Below are 12,849 nucleotides of genomic sequence, written 5' to 3'. Positions count from 1 at the left end.
AGTAGCTCCGAATGGCCTGGAACTCACTATGTAAACCAAGCTGGCTTTGAACTCACAGAGATCTGCCTGCCTTTACCTCCTGAGTGCTGGAATTAAAGGCATGTGCCACCACGTCTGGCTTGTCCTTATATTTTATATAGGTTTTCCTTTTAATTTAATTTATAAATATGACAGTTGGATTTCACTTTAATAACACATGAGTCACTCTAAAAATTAATTATTATCGATTAAAGCTGTAATTGAATTAGAATCTTGAAAAGTCACATTTTTTTCCTTGCATCAGGACAGGTATTGATATAGAGGATTTTTTTAAAAATGTTGATGTGAGGAGTATGAAACCATTTTGTGTTTCTAAATGATTTTTTTTTTGGTTGGAAGTAGAGTGGAATATGATGCTTTGTGTACAATTTCTTAACCTTAACTAACATACCCATTCAGGCATATGCTCACAGTACAGAACTTCCCTGTGAGTCCATCTGTTTTGTTGTTTTAGGACAGAGTCCCTGACAGCAACCCCATGAAGAGTTTCTCTCGATGCTGCTTAACAGCATGTGTCCAGTGTTAGCATCTGGACAATATGTCTTCTAATGAGCTCAATTTTGTCTTATGATCACAGTACAGATACATTTAAACTTGGTGTCTTTTTGTTTTTACACTTGATTTTAGTTTGGCCTGATTTTTAATGTTGCATATATTTTTATAAGTGCTACTCTCTATCCCATATCCAAAAATAATAGCTCCTTATGGCACCTAATTGTTTACCTTACTTAGGAAATATAGGTTTAAATGCTGAAATTATAAAACATTGGTGAATTGTTCAATAAATATACAACTAAAGTACATGAAATATATTCAATTACATAGCTGTTTGCTATCTACGTATTTTTAAAAAATACCAAGAACTATAGGCCAACCTACAGAGAACACCACTATAGACCGTGTGTCCCTCCTTATTTCATATATGAGGAGAATAGGTCTAAGAAAATTAAACAAAAGGTAATAAAAGATAGACTGCTGGCTCATGAGTGTTCCACAGCCTAACGGTATTTTCTGTCACTCTTTATACTCTTAAAATGCAATAGTTATACCAATATTATCTATTCTTGGATAAAATTTGGTATTAGAATTCTTTCTCCAGGAATGGGGACATGGTTCAGTAAGTAAATTTTTTTTCTGTACAAGCATGAAGATCTCAGTCAAATCCCCAGCAACTCCAGCTACTTTATTGAAAGATATATGTGTTCCTGTAACTACAGTGTTGTAGAAGGATCATTGGAGCTTGCCTGTCACCAGCCTAGCTCAATATTCATTGAGATTCTGTTTCAAAAGAATCAGATAGTTTATGGTAGAACAAGACACCAACTTCCGGTGACGTCTGCATGTACATGAGGCTATACACCTCCCTACATACATGTGCACTCACCACACACAGACACACGCGTGCATACATACACACACACACACACACACACACTAATTTATTCAGTTCAAACTTCTCCCCTTAGCTCTTGAAAACCTATTAAATTGTTGCTTTTACTTCCACACACAGACACACGCGTGCATACATACACACACACACACACACACACACACACACACTAATTTATTCAGTTCAAACTTCTCCCCTTAGCTCTTGAAAACCTATTAAATTGTTGCTTTTACTTTTCATGTGTCTGGGGAAACAAGTTGCACCATTTTCAATGCCTACTGTTTGCAAATTAAGGCATTTCTTATACTTAACTAAAATAACTTTTCATAAAACTGAAGTGATACAACACGTATAAGGTGGGAAAACCCCTACATTCAGCTGGTCTAGGCAGATGATGAGGTTTTATTAGCTACATTCCCTTCTAACATCTGTCATCGATGATGTAAATTTCCACATCCAGAGCTGTAGACACTAGGGAAAGAGGTCTGAAGATGAGATGCCAGAAGACACATGCAGATTCCTAAATTTGAATTACTCCTTGCATTTTTATTTGTTTTTCTTTGAATTTTCGGAATAATTGGAAAGCTGCCAGTCAAAATGACCAATTTTTCATTTGTCGGTTTAAGTATGTTATATGATTGATGGTCCAATTGCTAGTAAGCAGGGAAGGGGCAAAACAGTCAGCTATTGGCCATATTTCAAGCTTCACTGTGCTATTCCCATGATTACATTGATTGACAACTCCAATAGATTTAGATTAAAACTTCAGTTCAAAGGATTTGAAAGCTAGAATTTAGCTGGAAAGGAAAGTAAGCCAACAACTGAAGTAAATTTTACAATTAAACTAAGAAATGGTAAGGGCTGCAGTCAACTGTGGAATATGCAGCCTGCCTCAGAGTACAAACACAATTTTTAGCCAATACCTAGTTGGTAAGAATGTAGGCTCAGATTTCCAGATCTACTTTTTAAAAACCTGGAAAGACTAGGAAAGTGATATAAAGCCTTTCAGATTTCAAAGGCTAGTCACAAATTACAATGTTGATAATATTGAAGAAAAAGTGAGGAAGAATATTGTTCATAGATTTTTAATGGAAATTAGTGGAGATATTGACAATAAGCAACTTAATACATTACAGAAGTATAGAATATGCTCAATAAATAGAAATCACTATAATATTTAAGTAGTTATTTTTAATAGTGCACTCATTAACTGTATTTTTGGTTTTCTTGAAAAAGAAAAAAATTATTTTGATTTCCACTTTTTCAGATGGGGAGATATTTTAGATGTGTGGTAGGAGGAAGGGGGGAAGGAAATAATGAGGGAGATGGACAGAGAGGGAGATGGAAAAGGAAAGGGAGAGGGAGAGACTTAAAACAAGGTTATTGGATTCATGGATCCAAATAGCTGATAAATGTTGATGTTTGCTTTAAAATGTAAAGACTGAGAAAGATCACCATGTCCCTGGTAACAAAAGGAGAAAATGAACACAGTAACATTGACCGTTTCTATGATATGTCATAGTAAGACTGCAGGACCAAACGCCAGCCTGAATATGGAAATGAAGTACAACCTGTATCACCTGAGCTCAGTCTTCTTGGAATAGAAACCAATGGATTCTGCACTAGCATAGTCACTACGGTGGTAATCATGGTAATTTCCCACAGATTAAGTTTGCATAAGAGTGAGAAATGTCTGGGGAACTCAATCTTAAGGGGCTATTGCTAGCCAATCTTTTATCAAAAGATTCCCTAAATGTTCCTGTGCATAACATTCATGAAAACAAACATTAAGATATATACTTAAATGCACATTGCTACATAATGAGTTGTTTATTTACAATGTGGAATAATATGCAATAAATACATATGACATGTTTTGATCTATTGTCCTCCTTCCATATTGAGTAATGAAACCAGAGCCTTGAACTTGCTAGACAGACTGTATCACTGATCCGTAACTGGAATCTAGAATGATCTATGCCTCATAAAGACCACTTGTTTAGTTGAACATAGTAAGTCAGAAGCAGAGGAAATGAATCAGAATTTCACTTAAGAAAAGGTGATGAATTCTTAGGCATAAGATCCAAGATTCTTAAAACAGGAAAGTAGAGGTGATAGTGTGAGGAATCATTCTCTTCTATGTGTACATTGATGATTGACTTAAAAGATTTTCAAGCAGTATAAAATGAAAGATAAATAATGCATCTTCGGCTAGGACATAACTAAGGGGGGTGAGCAGCTTACCTCACCTGGGAGAAGCCCTGGCTTCTGTCTTCAGCAATGCTGGAGAAAAAGTAAAATAACATGCAAATGAACCAAGTATTATCCCAAGGTTGTGACAAGAGCAAGTAAAAAATGGAGGTAGTATTGGGAAAGAACATTTACTGCTAAAGATCAAGTTTGGGGGAAAAAAAAACACTTTGGGGAAATTTTCAGTGAAATTGCTATAATCATAAAAAATAAATTTGTTTCAAAAAGAATTATATTGAACCATTTATGTCAACTAATTAAGGTCATCCAGAACTGTAAAGAAACTGATGATTGAGAGAAACTGGAAAGACCTGCTGGGGTTATTTTCTTATAATGCTAATTTCTTGTACTTGGAACAGAGTTCACAAGTAGGGTAACTGGAGTTGAATAAAAATAAATGATATTCACACAAAAGGTAAAGGGAGGGAGACAGATACAGATGCAGATGGTGGATGAAATGGGGTGGGGTGCGAGGTAGAGCACAGGGCATTTATTTATTGTTGTTTGAAAGACAACAGGTTGTCCTGTGATTCTGAGGACAGGCATAGGGTGAGAAGAATTTAAGAAATCAGAAGAGTGACCTGAGTAACACTGGAGTAGCAATGGGCCCCTGAATATCAGTGATCATGGATTTATGGGGAGAACAGAGAACATGAGTATATGTTTCCAGAAATATTCATTGCTCTACAAATTTCGGTTTACAAGTTTTGAAGAATTAGATTTCACAATGTTTAATATTTTGTGTGGAGGATGAGAGAAGAAAGGATACAAGAATATAAGTGGTTCTGCAAATAGCTATGACCCTCACAGGTCAAGGACAAAATATGCCATTAGAACATTATAATTATGAGGAATAGAAGAAAATGTGAGACTGTAAATTGGTAACAGAATATTGTTCTGTTGAAGAATTGTTCCATGGAAGAATTGTTGTAATAAATATATTGGAATAATAAGATATTAGAGCTTAAGAATGGAACACCTGAGATTGTAAGTAAATAGAATAGTTTTTAAAAATGTGAAAGGTTGCACTTGAGACCTGCAACACAGGAGGCAATCCATGCCTGGTACCCTAAATCTGGTCAAAAAATCCATGCGGGGGCGATTATAAAACCCTGATATTCTGTGTGTGTGTGTGTGTGTGTGTGTGTGTGTGTGTGTGTGTGTGGTGGGGGTGTTTGAGAAAGTTTAAATCCTGTTGTTTAGCTAAACTGGCATAGAGTCAAATTGCATTCTAAATATTTATGATTATACCTGCAGAAAAATTCCCATCTTTCATCAGAGATCCCGCTCTTGTCATTGAATAATGGTGAATGCAGAGACTTATCAGTTGCATATGGCCCTGAGAATAATGTATACCATCTCCACTAAGGTTCATGGAACATTGCTGAAGAGAGGGAAGCAAGAATGTAAGAACCAGAAGTCAGAAGGGTTGTAAAATGCCATCTTCAAGAAAATGCAGTCATTGCTCTGTCCAAATCACACTAACTGTGGATGTTAACACCGAGTCTGCACAAGAATGGGTCCATCAACTGTCATTCATGGATGGAGGAGGGACTTAGGGTCCCCACTCCGTGATGATGAACTATTTGCTACTGGCAGATTCTATGACAGGCTTTCAATTGTTTACCTACTGGTGACCTACTACACTGCAACGATATATCCAATCCAATGCTCATACAGATGAGGTAAACGAAATGGGTCAAAAAACGAAACAAAGCAAAACAATAAAAAACAAAACAAAACAAAAAACAAAAATCATGAATCCGAGAAAGAGACTGGTAGAGATGGAAGAAGTGTTGATACAGATGGGTGAGAGAAAAGAGAGGGTATGGAGAGAGAGTAATCAGAATACATTATATACATGTATTAAACTGTCAAAGAAAAAAATTAACCAAAAATAATTATAGAAATAAAAACAATATGAGATTTCAAGCTACATCTACAAGGTGGTTGAGATGGCATGCAGGGTGTACTAACTGAAGAAGAGGAGCTTAAAGGGAGCTGCTAGGAAATAATAAGTCCGTTATGTGGTTCTGAGGTTTCCAAATTTCTAATAAATAGTGGGACTGAATAACAGGGTCTTAATTTAGAACACAAATCTTCATTGAATGAAAACAATATTGAGATTGAATAGATGTGAAAATGCCTACACAAGAAAAATCATGGCAGATGAGCTAAACCTTCAGCTTTGGAATAGTGCAGGAAGATACCAACCTTCAAAGAAATAATGACTGTGTAAGCCCCCCAGTTCCACAATCGTTCAGTTTGCATAAGCAGGAAGATATACACAGACACAGCATTATATATGATGTCACCAAAATTAGAAAAAAAAATGTGAACACATAAATACCTCTATGGACCTGCAAATTCACAGGAACTTTTTGGACTTAAATTTAATTTTAGCTAACAAAAGTGTGGAATAATTTTTGTCATCATTCTAATAGTTCCGTTTCTAAACTAAGTTCCAAGAGTTTCACTTCCTGTACTTTCTTCCAATTAAATACTATCAAGGGTGTTAAATTTTTTAAAAATTCCCCAGACTTATTCAAGTAGTATGCTAGAAATGAAGTACAGTAGCTCTCCCTGTCCTTTATTTAGAATTTTCTTCTGTTTTGTTTCAGATACGAGTTCAAAATATTAGATAAAAATTCCAGAAAAAAATGTAACTTTAATTACTTTTATTAGAATATATCACTATAATTGCTTATTCTATTTTCGTTATTGTTGTAAGTAATTATAATTTAAGCTTTATCATGAGTTTCTATATACAGATAAAAACAGAAGCATACATAGGTTTGCAAGCTATTCCTGTTTTCAGTCTTCCACAGGAACTACAGAATATATGCCCTATGGGTGAATGTGATTCCTGCAATAAGAATATTGTGCCTGCTTGGGTCCCACTACAGTAAGGAGCCTAATGTTCAGAAACGATGAGAACACAGCAAATGTTTACCCAAATAAGAACATTTCAAATAACTTCTCTCAAAAAGAAAACAAATACATAAATTGTGATACTTCCGTGTTGTTTACTATATGAAATTCTAAAATTAAATTAATAGTTAAATGTGACATAAAATAATAAAACTCAAAAGTAACATAAAAGAGACAACATGAAGGGGACCATATTTTTATAAACCCTGCTAAAGAGGCATGAGAAACAATGTTACATTCTCTACAGATGTGCAGGTAGATAAAAAGATGAGAGCTGGGCCCCAGCACTCTGGAGACAGAGGCAGGCAGATCTCTGTGAGTTCAAGGCCAGTCTGGTCTACATAGTGAATTCCAGGACAGCTGGGACTACAGGGAGACCCTGTCTCTAAAAGACCAAAAAAAAGAGAGAGAAATCTGTACCAATTTTCAGAAAGTGAACACTAGCTCTGGAATGTGTTTACAGTGAAGAATGCTTGTGGTGAGAACTCATGAAGTTGGAAATCTGTGAAGAATACACTGTTTTTTAAGAATCTCTGAACAAGCTATGTAAAATTATTAGCATTTAAAAAAATACAAACTAATCTCATGTTCTTAAACTTATTGGAAACTATAATAATATAGTTGGATAATGTCAAATTTTAAAATTTAAAAAAAAAGATTAAAACTATGTACATGAGCAATAGCCACAAATAGAGCATGAAGTCCATGTTAGTAACCATCTTCATAGTTTGCTACCATGACCATTTTTAGATCACTTTAGTTTGTTTCCCAGACACAACAGTTACATAAAGAGTTGGTTATTAGTCTTCTGCTCTAAAATAAGCTAAATAAAAATGTATAAGTATAAACAATAAACATTCAAAATCATGCTATTTATATAGGAGTATTTTTTCCTTTTGGCTGTTTTGTTTTGCTTGCTATGTAGCCCAGACTTGTTTTCCTGCCTCTGTCTTACTAGTGCTGAGATTTCAGACATTATAGTCATGTGCAACTACTCGACTCATTATTTGATTTTGAAAGAGAAAATTAAAGAAATTGGATTGAAATATTTATAAGTAAGCTGTCTACATATAAGCAAAGTCATCTTAAAACATACAAACAAGAAACAAATAATAAATAAATAAATAATAAAGAAAGAAATAAATAATGTAAAAGGCAATTCAATCACAACTCTCATCATGTGTTACCAGAGAGAGTCTGATGATTGTTTTATTTTGGATATAAGTTTATGCATCTCTCTTTCTTGTCAACTCTAGGCAGTTAAAGGCCAAACTTATCTCTTTTATTTTTCTGACCCTAGATACTAGACTCGGTCAGTTACATCCCAGTGTTCAATGGAGGTGTGAATTGAATTCATCTCAGATGTGGTTATAAGACAAAAAAAATTGAATAACAATTCACAAGAGACTGGTATTCTCTTTCATATGCTAATAGAACACCCAATGATATAAACCTGAAACAATGAGGAAAGAAAAGAAATGAAGCACCTACCTCATTGGTTTCATAGGCTTTATCTTTCTAGTGATGTTGCACAGGGCCACATTTTATCAGCCTACTTAAGAAAAATCTAGGTTAGCATTGTTCTATAAATATGTATTTAGACTATCTTTACCATATTTCAAGGTTTACTCCATGTGATATATGGCACTGTTCATCTTTTTTCCAAGAATATAAATTCATGACTGGACCTGAAAGCAAAAATATTAAATGCTCATAAACTTTTAGAAAGTAAAGAAAGGTCAAGAACTTATATTTTGAAAATGGACACACAAGCTCTTCAGGTTAAGCAGATTTTCCTTTACTTAGACTATCATCTCAGTATCAGAGGAAACTTCCCAGTGCACAGAGATGCCTGTCTTTGTGTTCTTGAACAGTTTGCACACAGAATATTTTGTAACAAGTTGACACTTTATTCAAGGATATACCTAAGCTTCCTGCATATGGCAAGCAAACAACCAGTGTGCTTTAGAACCTGTAAACTTGCTGTTCTCTAGCTGCAGGTATGCAAATTTAAATAGTACTTTCTTCTGTTGCCCAAAGGCACTGTGCATGTTAAGAACTAGTCTTTTGTCATCTGCTCCAAAGTACTTAGTGAACATTATCTGCAGTGCAGATGGTTAAGATCTAAACCATTTCCAACTATTAGCAGTAAAAAATAATGAATGCTGTTGGACAAGCTTAAAAATGATTTTTTTCAGAATGAGTTCCTGAAGGCATATATTGGAGTAATACAAAAACATATCTAAATATATTTTTGATTACCAGGCATATTTTGTCCAAAAGCAGATTTATATTACTGTGAATCTATATTTTTATTTTAAAAACATGCTAACCAATGCTTATTAATGTTTTGCCTGATTTCAATATTATAAATATTGGGATTAATCTCATAGCGAGTCATAAAGAATAATAGATTCATATACATGAAGGATTGCACTTGTATCCTCTTATTTAAGAAGATGGGAAATTTTAAAAATCTCTTTTGGTTAAAAACTATTAGATCAATAAACAATTGTTTCTATGTGAAGTGTTTAAAATTTTTAAGATATTCTATATAAAGTATTTTGATAAATGTTTTAAGGAGTGTTTCTGATTTCCTTTTCTTTTTGAGTTCTTTTGTATTGTCCTCCTTGGCAAAGCATTCTGGAAATGTGAAGTTAGGTTACATCAAATAACTTTCTATGTGTTACTGGCATCAATGTTTTCTGGACAAATGCCAACAGATTCATGTGTGTGCTTTCTACACAGTCAACTATCCAAATTTATAATATCACTTCTTCTAGGAGTGAAGGAAAGAGCCCCTGAGATCCTGATTATAGTTAGTTCTTACATTTTATGGCATTGTTTGTCAAGTTGACTTGCTACAGAGGAAAGCCAACATCTGCTACAAAATCCTATCTCTGTTCATCCAAATTACATAGCAGGGATCAAATTAAGGGCAGTGTTTGTTTTGATGTAATAGGTTTTCAAAACTCTGTGCTTATAGAGATAATGACTCACTGTGACACTACTCCGTAAATAGGACATAAGACAATTTACAATTGAGCCATCTCTTAATGAAATCATCTGGGAAGTTTAATTCCTTGCCTTTTTTAGCTAGACTTCATATGCTGTCTTTCTGTCCACTGTTATTGTACTCACCATAACAATGCAATCAGTTTTATATGTATATGGAGACAAATACACATATGTATATGGAGACATATACACAAGTGTATGATCATGTTTGGGATAATTCTTCAGAACTGTTGCTTTTAATGTACCCATGATAGAGGGTTGGAGATGTGGTTCAGGAGTTAAGATCACTGTCTGCTCTTGCAGAGGACCAGGGTTCAGTTCCCAGTGTCTACATGGTGATTAACAAATATCCCCAACTCCAGTTCCAGGGGATCTGATGCTCTCTTCTGGCCTCCAGGGGCATTGCGTGCTTATGACACACTTAACATATGTAAGCAAAATACTCATACACATAACATAATAAATCAAATTTAAAAAGAAGCAATAACTATGGGGCCTGGAGTGATGGCTCAGCAGTTAAGAGCACAAATGTTCTTATAGAAGACCTGGGTTTGAATCCCAGCACCCACATGGCAGCTAACAACTGTCCGTAACTCCAGTTTCAGGAGATCCCACAGCTTCTTCTGTCCTCTACAGGCATTGCACTACACAGGTGCACTTACTTACATGCAGGTATAACACCTATATAGATAAAAAATAAAAATAATAAAAATGTTTAAAAAGAAGTAAATATGATATATGTTTGCATAAAATTTTATGGCTGTATTTATTAGTAGAGAGACAAAACAAATATAAACTACACCATTACAAAGATAATTGTCTTTGCCTTATTTATACATTCAGTGACTTGATTATTAGTAAATGAATAGATCAATGATTACCAAAAGTTATCAGCAAGACTAGAAAGTCAGCAGTGTTATCAAAAACTTAATGTAATATACAGCACTTTGAAATGGTTTAAAAGTTAAATATATATTTTTCTTTGAAGAAAATTGTAATAATTTGAAGTAACATATTTATATACTAAACTTATCAATATTTAAGGGGCTAGAGAGATGGCTTAGTGGTTAAGAGCACATACTGCTTGTATTAGTCATTTTCACTGTTGCTGCGATAGAAACACTGACCAAGCAGTTTTTAAAAGGAAGAGTTTATTTGAGCTTATGCTTCCAGGGGAATTACAGTCTGTCATGGCAGGGAGGCATGGTGGCTGGAGGTGGCTGGAGCAGGACCAGCAGAAGCTAAGCTCCCACATCATCATGCAGGCACAGGAAGCAAGAGAGCGACTGGAGATCTGGAAAGGATTAAGAACTCTTTAAGCCCACCCCCAGTGACATGCTTCCTCCAGGATGGTCACACCTTCTAAAACCTCCCAAAACAGTGCCATCATCTGGGGACAAAATGTCCAAATACTTGTAGCGTATAGGAGACATTTTCATTCAAACCACCACATTCCACCCTCTGCCCCCATAGGCTCATGACCACATAAAATGCAAAATGCATTTAGTCCAACTTTAAAAGTCCCCATAGTCATTATCAGTCTCAATACTATTTAAAAGTCCCCAGTCCAAAGTCTCTTCTGAGACTCAAGTAAATATCTTAACTGTAAGCCTCTATAAAATCAAAAGACGAATTACGTACTCCCAACATACAGTGGAACAGAATACACATTGTCATCCAAAAGAGAGGAATGGAGGCATAGTAAGGAAATACCAGACCAAAACAAGACCAAAAGTCAGCAGGGCAAACACCAAATGCAGTAGCTCCACATCCAACTTCTGGGACTTTGCTTCTGAAGGGCTTAGATGGCTCAGCCTCTCTAGGTTTGATGCATGCAACACACATCTCTCTTGTGCTGGTACCACTCCCTGTGTGCAGGTCTTCTTGGCAGGTGCCTCACAGCTCTGGCATCATGAATGTTTTCTTGGGGTCTTCATTGCCAAACAGGCTTCACCTTCAAAGCTTCACACAATAGCCTATCAGGGCTTCTCTAGACAGGGAATCCCTGATGCATGCTGCCTGGCCTCAGCAGCTCTCTGAAACCCAGGAGGAAGAACTTATGACCCCTTCACTCTTGCATCTTTCATGCCTTTAAAGCCAGCACCAGGTGAAAAACACTGCCAAGTTTGACTGCAAGTTTTTGATGGACTCCAACCTGCTTTATCCATTTTAGAAGCTTTTCTCTTCAGTGGTCCCTGCAGCATTTTCCTTTCACAAGTTGGAGGCTTAACTGGGTGTGGTTTTTCCCTGGAGGCACTCTCTCCATTGTTTAAGTCTGAATCAGTAGGCCCCTCCTTAATCACTTTAATCTCCTTTTCAATGAGATTCTCTCCATCACATGCCAGGGCTCCAACAGTAATCTTCCTAGTGCTCTTTTTCAATCCATCCTGTACATTCTGTATTTCTTTCTGATCCATTTGCTCTTTTTCACTGTAAATCTATATGATATTCACTATTAACAGCCATGCCACCATTTCTATGTTATACTGTCTTGAAATTTCTTCTGCCAGATAAATTAGTCTATGGCTTTTCAACTTAGCCCCAGGCAAGCTTTTTGACTGTGGGCAGACTCCAGCCATACTCTTTTCCAAAATACCCCAAGTGCTACTTAATTCCTGATTTCCCTCTGGAACTACATGTTTTTCAGCACTACTTTCTTCCAGGCACCTACTAGAATGGCCTGTTAAGCTCCCCTTATAGCAATCAACTGCTTTTCTAGCCCAAACTTCCAAAGTCTTCCACATTTCTTCAAATCCCACATGGTCAGGTTCTTCAGAGCCAAGAGCCCACTCTCTGGTAACAATTACTGTATTCGTTACTTTTCTGTTGCTGTGATAGAAACACCGACCCAAGAAATTTATAGAAGAGATTATTTGAGTTTGCAGTTCTAGGAGAATTACAGTCTGTCCTGGCAGGGAGGCATGGTGGCTGGAGGTGGCTGAGGCAGGAGCAGCAGAAGCTAAGCTCTCACATCAATCATCACACAGGCACAGGAAGCAACAGTCGACTGGAGATCTGGCAAGGCTTAAGAACTCTCTAAGGCCTCTGCCAGTGATATGCTCCCTCCAGGACAGCCACACCTAAAATCTCCCAAAACAGCACCATCATCTGGGGAGAAAATGTCCAAATACTTGGAGCCTATGGGGAACATTTTCATTCAAACCACCACACTGCTCTTGCAGAGAACCCAGGCTTCAATCCCAGCTTCCACATGGTGGCTA

Source organism: Nannospalax galili, unplaced genomic scaffold (assembly GCF_000622305.1).
Source record: "Nannospalax galili isolate Female #2095 unplaced genomic scaffold, S.galili_v1.0 scaffold433, whole genome shotgun sequence".
NCBI classification, from domain to species: domain Eukaryota; kingdom Metazoa; phylum Chordata; class Mammalia; order Rodentia; family Spalacidae; genus Nannospalax; species Nannospalax galili.
Note: the sequence above shows the minus strand (reverse complement) of the source record.